Below are 10,236 nucleotides of genomic sequence, written 5' to 3'. Positions count from 1 at the left end.
TATTTGTATAATGTCGCTCAGGGCGGCGGAAGTTGACATGACAAAAAACTAATTCCTTCGGCACCTTCTGCTTGAGGATGCCTCACACGTGCTCAATAGGGTTCAGGTCTGGAGAATTACTTGGCCACTCCGTCAACTGTCAACATCAGCTTCTTCAGCAAGGCAGTTGTCATCTTGGTGGTGAGGTTTTTTTATTGCTGCCTAAAATGCAATTAAATATATATTTTTAAGTCTCTATATAAAGATCAATTGGCTTTTTATTCTCCAGGTCTGATTTGGCTTTTCTGTTTCATCTTAAAAAGTTTAGGACTTTTTCTCTTACTTGTAGATGGTAACATGGAGTGCACTAAAATTATTATAAAATACAGTGAATGCATTAAATGTGCATGTGCTTTGAATGCAAATGTGTAATAAAAAGAAAACTTTAAAATCACAAAAATTCAGTGTGTTAAAATGTGTAATGTACAAACCCATTTGACATTTTAATGTGGGCATGTCTAATAATTGTCCAGGTTGCTTGCCTTTTATTTAAATTTTATCTATTAAAAAATTGACTTGAATAAGCTAAACTAAGAGTTGTACGTGTTTTCCATTTCTTATTTTTGGTGTCTGTGTTTTCACATATTTGTACTTGATCAATCTGCACACATTAACTTGTAATTTATATACAGTTGTGACAGAGGTTTACTTGGAATTAGAGCTGCTGCTATTAATTATTTTAGTAATCAAGTGTTCTAATGATTATTCAATCATTTGTTCAGTCAAGTAATCAGTAAGAAGTACTTTTTCTTTATTAAAGATCACTACTAAATGAGAGAGGAAAAAGACATCTTTTGAAATCAAAAGTAATTAGTTTTTATGTTTTTTAAAACATTTTAATGCTGAAATTGCATACAAGAATATAAGGGAAAACTAAACAAATGTATTGCATTTAGTTGCCATATTACATCAAAATGAAAACAATACAGCTACGTTCAGTTATGGGAAACTACTTATTTAATTAAACCAAATTATTCTCTCATGTATTTATTCATTAAATCTCGCACAGTATCGTGATGTGGTATTCTTGTCATTTGTACAGTGTTTTTACTTTGTTTAATTTAAAATTATACCAAACTTGGGGAACCGTCTGGCGTTTTCTTTTGCCTGAATCTTCGCCTCACTGGTTTCTCCTTGTTCCTCCATTTTTCATTCTGCGGCGTCTTCTGTGTTACCTGTCCAGATCGTTCCAGAGTTTAGCGGGTAGTGAGTGTGGGAAACACAGTGCTCCGTTTTTAGTTAAATGGACTAAACAATAAATTTTTGTAACTGAATTATTCGAGAAATCGTTACAGATCTATTTGGGATGCAATGTTTTGGTAGGTGTTACAAGTTGCATTGCCTCCACCAGCTTGCCTCTTCCCCAGGTATGTGATGCACATGCACCATTTCATCCACATGATATAAAAAAACATGATTCATCATCATAAAACCACTATTTTTCTTTCCTTTGAACATGGGTCTAGTTAAAATTTACTTGAATTTTATTCAATTAACTATTCAAGGGTCAATAAATCCTGTGATATCAATTGAAACATAAAATGAATGAAATTATTCATTATTAATATTATCCAGGCATTACTTTCAAAAGGCATTGCTGTTTTATGCTCATTACCTACTCGTGTCTCTAATTGTGGCTTCTTCCTCAACTGACACTAATCTAAACCATTGTCATTTAGCTATTGATGATCCACATTTAGATATGCATACCAGTATTTTTTATTAATTTTTAATAAAAGACCAAGACCAACTATGGGAGTTTCATTTCAATAAGCATTACAGGTGCATCTCTATATAACTACCTAAAATACTAGAACTACTCTAGAATAACTACCATACCTAGATCCCGCTCCGCTGCCTACAAATTGGGGCTCGCCACCAGGGACAGAGTACAAGGCTGCGTCTTATGTGTGCAGAGCTGTGAAGGAAGCAAACCATTGTTCCAATGTCCACCAAGAAACCCCAGCCTGCCTGCCTCAACGACTACGGCCCTGTAGCCCTGACCTCACTAGTGATAAAATGTTTTAAAAGACTGGTCAGAGACTTCATCACTACCAAACACACTGGATCTTCTTCAGTTCACATACCCCCAGAACCGCTCTACTGAGGACACCATTGCTTATCATCTTTACACAATGATGAGCCACCTAGACTACAGAAAAGAGAATTATGCAAAAATGCTGTTTGTGGTCTACAGTTAAGCGTTCAACACCATAATTTTCGCCACGCTTACCTTCAAGTTAAAGGCCTGCCGCTGAGTCAATGGATCGCCAACAGACCACAAGCCATACAGGTGGGCAAACATACCTCATCCACCCTCACTATCAGCACTGGAGCTCCCCAGGGTTGTGTTCTGAGCCCCCTGCCATACTCACTGTACACACATGACTGTGTGGCCACTTACAACTCCACCACCATCAAGTTTGCTGATGACACTGTTGTGGTGAGCCTGATCTCCAACAACGATGAGACGGCCTACCTACAAGAGATTAAAAACCTGGAGAGATGGTGCCAGGAGAACAATCTTCTCCTGAACGTCAGCTAGACTAAGTAGTTGATAGTAGACATCAGCACGAAGCAGGAGCGGTCATACCAACCACTACACATCAACAGGACCCCAGTGGAGAGAGTAAACAGTTTCACATCAACACCCTGGTGAAGAGGGCCCGGCAGCGTCTGTACCATCCGAGATGCTTAAGGGACTTTAAACTACCCTCTCAGGTGGTAAGGACCTTTTACACTTGCACCATTGAGAGCGTCCTGATGGGTAGCATCACTTTCTGGTTCGGGAACAGCACCATGCAGGACAGGCGAGAGAGTATGGTGCGGTCAGCTAAACATTATCATCCGCACCGAGCTCCCTGACCTGCAGTACTTCTGCTAGACCAGGGCAAGGAAGATTGTGAAGGACTTCAGCCATCCCAACAATGGACTATTTTCTTTGTTGCATTCAGGAAAGCGCTTCCTCTCCTGAAAGCAAACACAGAGAGAATGAGGAGGAGCTTCTTCCCACAGGCCTTTCGGAGTTTAAACCAGGAAACACCCAGGATCTTGTACTGGACCTCTCTTTCCATCTTTACTTATTTCTGCAACTTTTTTGCACTATTATGACACCTTAACTCTAGACTGTCACTTCAACTCTGAACTTGCACAGCAGTGTCACTTTATACCACACTATTCTGCACATGGACATTTTAAGGACAATCACACTAAATCACTTTAATTTGCACTGTAAATATCTGCCATACACATCCATCCCCGCCTAGATTAAAATATATACATATTTTCTATAGTTTATACTTTTTTTATTTATCTACTTTATTTATTTATCATTATAGGTCCCCTGGTGGTCTAGTGGTTACGATGCGGCACTCTCACCGCTCTCAAACATGCGGATGATTTATTTATTTATTTATTTATACTTATATTCTATTCCTTTTTTCATGCTTAAATGCTGGACAGTCATATTAAGCATTTCATTGCATGTCGTACTCTGTATGTATAGTGTATGTGACAAAATTTAAAATAGAATTTTGAACAGCTAATAAAAAACCGGGATTATATATTGGAGACTCGTGGTGTCACACTCTAATCAACTAATTAAATCCAAACCCCTGCAAAGGTCTAGGCTACACAATCATGGGGAAGTCAGATCATGACAGTTGTCCAGAAGACGATCATTGACACCCTGCACATGGAGGGTAAGACACAAAAGGTCATCGCTAAAGAGGCTGGCTGTTCACAGAGTGCTGTATCCAAGCACATTAATGGAAAGTTAACTGGAAGGAAAAAAAGTGGTAGAAAAAGGTGAAACAAAGCCCATTCAAGAATTTGGGGGAGATTCACAAAGAGTAGACTGCAGCTGGAGTCAGAGCTTCAAGAGCCACCACACACAGACGTATCCATGGGCTACAACTGACGCATTCCTTGTGTCGTCACTCCTGAACCAGAGACAACGTAATAGGTGTCTTAACCAGGCAAAGGACAAGAACCAGACTGGACTGTTGCTCATTGGGCCAATGTCGTCTTTTTAGATGAAAGGAAAGAAAATTTTGCATTTCTTTTGGAAATCAAAGTCCCAGAGTCTGGAAGAAGAGAGGAGAGGCGCAGACTCCAAGTTGCTTGAGGTCCAGTGTAAAGTTTGCACAGTCAGTGGTGGATTGGGGAGTCAGGTCATCTGCTGGTGTTGGTCCACTGTGTTTTATCAAGTCAAAGTTCAGCACAGCCATCTACCAGGAAGTTCATGCTTCCCTCTGCTGACCAGCTTTATGGAGATGCTGATTTCATTTTCCAGCAAGATTTGGCACATGCTTACATTGCCAAAAGCACCAAAAGTTGGTTAAATGACCATGGTGTTGGTGTGCTTGACTGGCCAGCAAACTCACCAGACCTGAACCCCATAAAGAATCTATGGTGTATTGTCAAGAGGATAATGAGATACAAGAGACCAAAACATGCAAAGGAGCTGAAGGCCACGGTCAAAGAATCCTGCCTCCATGCCACGCAGAATTGAGGCAGTAATTAAAGCAAAAGGAGTCCCTACCAAGTATTGAGTACATAAACAGTAAATTACATACTTTCCAGAAGACCAACAATTCACTAAAAGTTTTTTATTGGTCTTATGAAGTAATCTAATTTTAGGAATTGAGCGTGAATTGGCGTTTTTGTAGAAATGTGAGCCAAAATCATCAACATTAAAAGAAAAAACACGTGAAATATATCAGTCTGTGTGTGATGAATCTATATAATATACGAGTTTCACTTATTGTATTTAATTACTAAAATAAATAAACTTTTTAATGATATTTTAATTTATTGAGATGAACCTGTGCATGAACAGTGGGTACGGAAAGTATTCAGACCCCTTTAAATTATTCACTCTGTGTTATATTGCAGCCATTTGCTAAATCATTTGAGTTCATTTCTTTTCCTCATTAATGTACACATAGCACACCATATTGAAAAACAGAATTGTTGACATTTTTGCAGATTTATTAAAAAATGAAAACTGAACTATCACATGGTCCTAAGTATTCAGGCCCTTTACTGTGACACTCATATTTAACTCAGGTGCTATCCATTTCTTCTGATCATCCTTGAGATGGTTCTACACCGTCATTTGAGTCCAGCTGTGTTTGATTATACTGATTGGACTTGATTAGGAAAGCCACACACCTGTCTATAGAAGACCTTACAGATCACAATGCATGTCAAAGCAAATGAGAATCATGAGGTCAAAGGAACTGCCTGAAGAGCTCAGAGACAATTGTGGCACAGATCTGGCCAAGGTTAAAAAAAATTTCTGCTGCACGTAAGGTTCCTAAGAGCACAATGGCCTCCATAATCCTCAAATGGAAGACGTTTGGGACGACCAGAACCCTTCCTAGAGCTGACTGTCCGGCCAAACTAAGCTATCAGGGGAGAAGAGCCTTGGTGAGAGAGGTAAAGAAGAACCCAAAGATCACTGTGGCTAAGCTTTAGAGATGCAGTCGGGAGGTGGAAGAAAGTTATAGAAAGTCAACCATCACAGCAGCCCTCCACCAGTCGGGGCTTTATGGCAGAGTGGCCCGACGGAAGCCTCTCCTCAGTGCAAGACACATGAAAACACCTGAAGGACTCCAAGATGGTGAGAAAGAAGATTATCTGGTCTGATGAGACCAAGATAGAACTTTTTGGCCTTAATTCTAAGCGGTATGTGTGGAGAAAACCAGGCACTGCTCATCACCTGTCTAATACAGTCCCAACAGTGAAGCATGGTGGTGGCAGCATCATGCTTTGGGGGTGTTTTTCAGCTGCAGGGACAGGACGACTGGTTGCAATCGAGGGAAAGATGAATGCGGCCAAGTACAGGGATATCCTGGATGAAAACCTTCTCCAGAGTGCTCTGGACCTCAGACTGGGCCGAAGGTTTACCTTCCAACAAGACAATGACCCTAATCACACAGCTAAAATAACGAAGGAGTGGCTACACAACAACTCCGTGACTGTTCTTGAACGGCCCAGCCAGAGCCCTGACTTAAACCCAGTTAAGCATCTCTGGAGAGACCTAAAAATGGCTGTCCACCAACATTTACCATCCAACCTGACAGAACTGGAGAGGATCTGCAAGGAGGAATGGCAGAGGATCCCCAAATCCAGGTGTAAAAAACTTGCATCTTTCCCAAAAAGACTCCTGGCTGTAATAGATCAAACGGGTGCTTCTACTAAATACTGAGCAAAGTGTCTGAATACATAGGACCATGTAATATTTCAGTTTTTCTTTTTTAATAAATCTGCAACAATGTCAGCAATTCTGTGTTTTTCTGTCAATATGGGGTGCTATGTGTACATTAAGAAAAATGAACTTAAATGATTTTAGCAAATGGCTGCAATATAACAGAGTGAAGAACTTAAGGGGGTCTGAATACTTTCCGTACCCACTGTACCATATATTTCAGATTGGGACAAAATCTTAGTGATTATCTAAATTGTATCCAGTCACTCATTACTCGGACCCTGAAAATGAAAGAGCCATTGATTCTTCCCTGATCTCCAGCTAAAACACCATCAGATATGTGGATTCTGCTGTAGGCTAGAATTGTGTGGCCCCATGTTCCTCACTCCTCCTAAATAACACTGACCTCATTTCCAAACAGTGATATAAACAGGGAAAATTTGATTTTTTCTTGAAAAAGATCTTTCTAACTCAACAGTGTGGTTGACAAGACCAAACCTGCTATGCAATTTAACATTTTCCACATTCAACAGTGCAAATTAACTGTGTCCCTGTTTTGCAAATAACAGATTATACTTCTTTCAAAATGCTACTAAACACCCTTATACATTTTACAGAAGAAAATAAGTAAAATGTTAAACATCATTTGTAATTATCTGGCAGGTTAAACCATCTGTGATGTAATTTAAACTAATATGTTTTGAGTGTAGAACCCAGCCATTAGGGTTGCACAAGCCAGTGCACTCTTAGTGCCAGTCCCCAAGCCCAGATAAATGGGGAGGGTTGCGTTAGGAAGGCCATCCAGCGTAAAATGTGCCAAATCAAATATGCCGATCAGGAATCAGAATTTCATACTGGATCGGTCGAGGCCCGGGATACGAACAACTGCCACAGGTATTATTAGCCAACAGGGTACCAGTGGAAATTGGGCTACTGTTGGCCAAAGCAGAGGAGGAAGACATCTACAGAGACAGCAAGAAAAGAAGTGTAGGAGGGTGGAGGTTCAGGTTGGTGCTTTAAATGTTGGTACTATGACTGATAAAGGGAGAGAGTTAGCTAATATGATGGAAAGAAGAAAGGTGTGTTCAGGAGACCAAGTGGAAAGGAACATTGGAGGTGGGTTTAAACTGTTCTATTATGGTGTGGATGGAAAGAGAAATGGTGTAGAGGTGATTCTGAAGGAAGAGTACAGTAAGAGTGTAGTGGAGGTGAAGAGAGTTTTTGATAGGGTGAGGAACATGAAGTTGGAAGATGAAGGGGTGATGATAAATGTCATCAGTGCCTATGCTCCACAAGTGGGCTGTGAGATAGAGGAGTATGGAGGCATGTAGGTGATTGGTGGGGGAATGAGGAAGTGCAGGAAAACATATGGAGAAAGAGGTTGGCTGGGAAGGATGTGCTGCAAGTTACAGCAATAAAGGATGGAGATGGAAATGTGTTGACTAGTGAGGAGAGTGTGTGTTGAGAAGAAGGAGGAATTATTTTAAGCAGCTGATGAATGAGGAAAATGAGAGAGAGAATTTTGTATGGTGTGGAGATGGTGAAGCAGGAAGTGGATAGGATAAGTAAGGAGGAAGTGAGAGCAGCAGGAAAGATGGTAAGGAGAGATGGCAGTGGAGTTTTTAAACCTGATTGTTTAACAAGACTTTGGAAGGTGAGAGGAGGCTTGAAGATTGGAGAAGGAGTTTGCTGGTACAGATTTTTGAGAATAAGCTAGATGTACAGACCTGCAGTAACTACAAGGGAATAAAAGTTGATCAGTCACACCATTAAGTTATCAGAATAAGTAGTGGAAGCCAGGCTGAGAGAAGAGGTGACCATCTGTGAGCAAAAGTATGGTTTTATACAGAGGAAGAGCACTACAGATGCAATATTTGCTTTGAGAATGTTGATGGAGAAGTATAGAGAAGGTCAGAAGGAGTTGCATTGTGTGTTTGTGGATTCAGAGAAAGCGTATGACAGGGTGCCGAGAACGGAGTTGTGGTATTGTATGAGGAAGTCAGGTGTGGCAGAGAAGTATGTAAATATGGTGCAGGCCATTGTGAACAGTGTTACAGGAGTGAAGTGTGCAGTAGAAACGAGAGACTGGTTCAAGGTGGAGGTTGGATTGCATCAAGAATCACCTCTGAGCCCTTTCCTGTTTGCAGTGGTGACTGACAGGTTGAGGTACAAGGTCAGACAGGAGTCTCCATGGACTAGGATGTTTGCAGATAATACAGTGGAACCCGGTTATGTCTATGTCCTAGGGGGTCGCCAAAAAGCATCGAGGTAACCGATGATCGAGATAAACAAAAATCAAAATGGCGGCAATATATTAATGTGCTTGAAATTTCTTTATGTACATGATGTGCGTTAATAAATGAGAATGTGCATGCACGTGTTTTTGGAGGGTTTTTTACACAACAGCGTTGCCGCGATTTGTTTGATGAAGGCATGCTATAAAAATGTACATACGTTTGTTAACAACAAAAGGCATAAGTGCACCTACTAACAGCAGAGATTTACCAGTATACAATACAAACCACCGTCCATTCTCCATACAAACCTTTATTATATTCTCCAACATTATAAACACACAGATCGCTCAAAAAAAACAAACAAAAAAAACAAACAAAAAAAAAAAAACAACAGCGGCTGCACAGTGCCGTCTCACATTTAGTCCACATGTGGAAGAAAAATAAAAAAAACAGTAACTAAGTTTCTGAAAACTTATGACCATCAGGCTGAAGTAATCCGCACAAACACACAAAGCAAAGTGTCCAAAAAAACTTATGTCCGCGATGCCGAGGGGGAGATAAGCCGAGAGGGAGAGAGAGAAAGAGAGAGAGTTTGTGAATGGAAAAATAGGGAAATTCAAAAATACTGCAACTGGCGGCACGGCGCAAAGCCGGAAAAAAAACCCGGAAGATCCAAAACCGAACCCGAAACCAAAAACGAGGGACAGAAAAGTCTCAAACCCGAAGGGGGCGTGGCAGGTGCTTTCTCGGCCGCTTTCTCTGAAGCTCCCGGCTTCAACTCCTTACCAAGAGAGCCGTGCTCCTTACCGAGAGCCGTGCTCCTTACCGAGAGCCGTGCTCCTTACCCTGCTCGCCAGCGCGCTCGGTAAGGAGCACGGCTCTCTCGGTAAGGAGCACGGCTCTCTCGGTAAGGAGTTGAAGCCGAGCGCCGCGCTCCCGTTCATCGCATAACATTTAACAGAAAAATGCATATGTGCACTTACTAACAGCAGGGATTCACCAGTATACAATACAAACACCTGTAGTATCTGTAAGGTCTGATTTTTCCGCCACTTTCGCGAGTTCTTCTGCGGCTGCACAGTGCCGATCGACATAACTGACGTTAAAATTTCTAATTTTTTCCCCCTTGTGCTCGAGATATTGGGGTTTCACGACATAAAAAAAGTCGACATAACCGATAAAAAATGCTAAGAAAAAGCGAGAATTTGGCGGTTCCACTTCAAAACGTCGACTTAATAGGGTTGTCGAGGTAACCGAGGGAGAGATAACCGGGTTCCACTGTATTGTGATTTGTAGTGAAAGTAGGGAGCAGGTGGAAAAGAGCCTGGAGAGATATGCGCTGGAGAGAAGTGGAATGAAAGTCAGTAGGAGTAAGACAGAGTACATGTGTGTGAATGAGAGGGAGAGCAGTGGAGTGGTGCAGTTGCAGGGAGAAGAGGTGGAGGAGTTTAGGTACCTGGGATCAAGGAGAGTGTTTAAGAGAAGTGAAAAAAAAAAAGAGTGCAGGCAGGATGGAGTGGGTAGAGAAGAGTGGCAGGAGTGATTTGTGATAGAAGAGTATCTGCAAGAGTGAAAGGGAAAGTTTATAGGACTGTGGTGAGACCTGCTATTTTGTATCGTTTAGAGAACAACTATAGAATATACTATACTTTAATATAATATACTACTATACTAAACTAGAAAATATACAATATCAACATGATAAACTCTATATGGCATGAAACAAATGTAAATTAAATTCCAATT

The sequence above is a fragment of the Silurus meridionalis genome, chromosome 2 (assembly GCF_014805685.1).
Source record: "Silurus meridionalis isolate SWU-2019-XX chromosome 2, ASM1480568v1, whole genome shotgun sequence".
NCBI lineage: Eukaryota > Metazoa > Chordata > Actinopteri > Siluriformes > Siluridae > Silurus > Silurus meridionalis.
The sequence above is the reverse complement of the archived record's forward strand: the minus strand, read 5'-3'. Positions refer to the sequence as shown.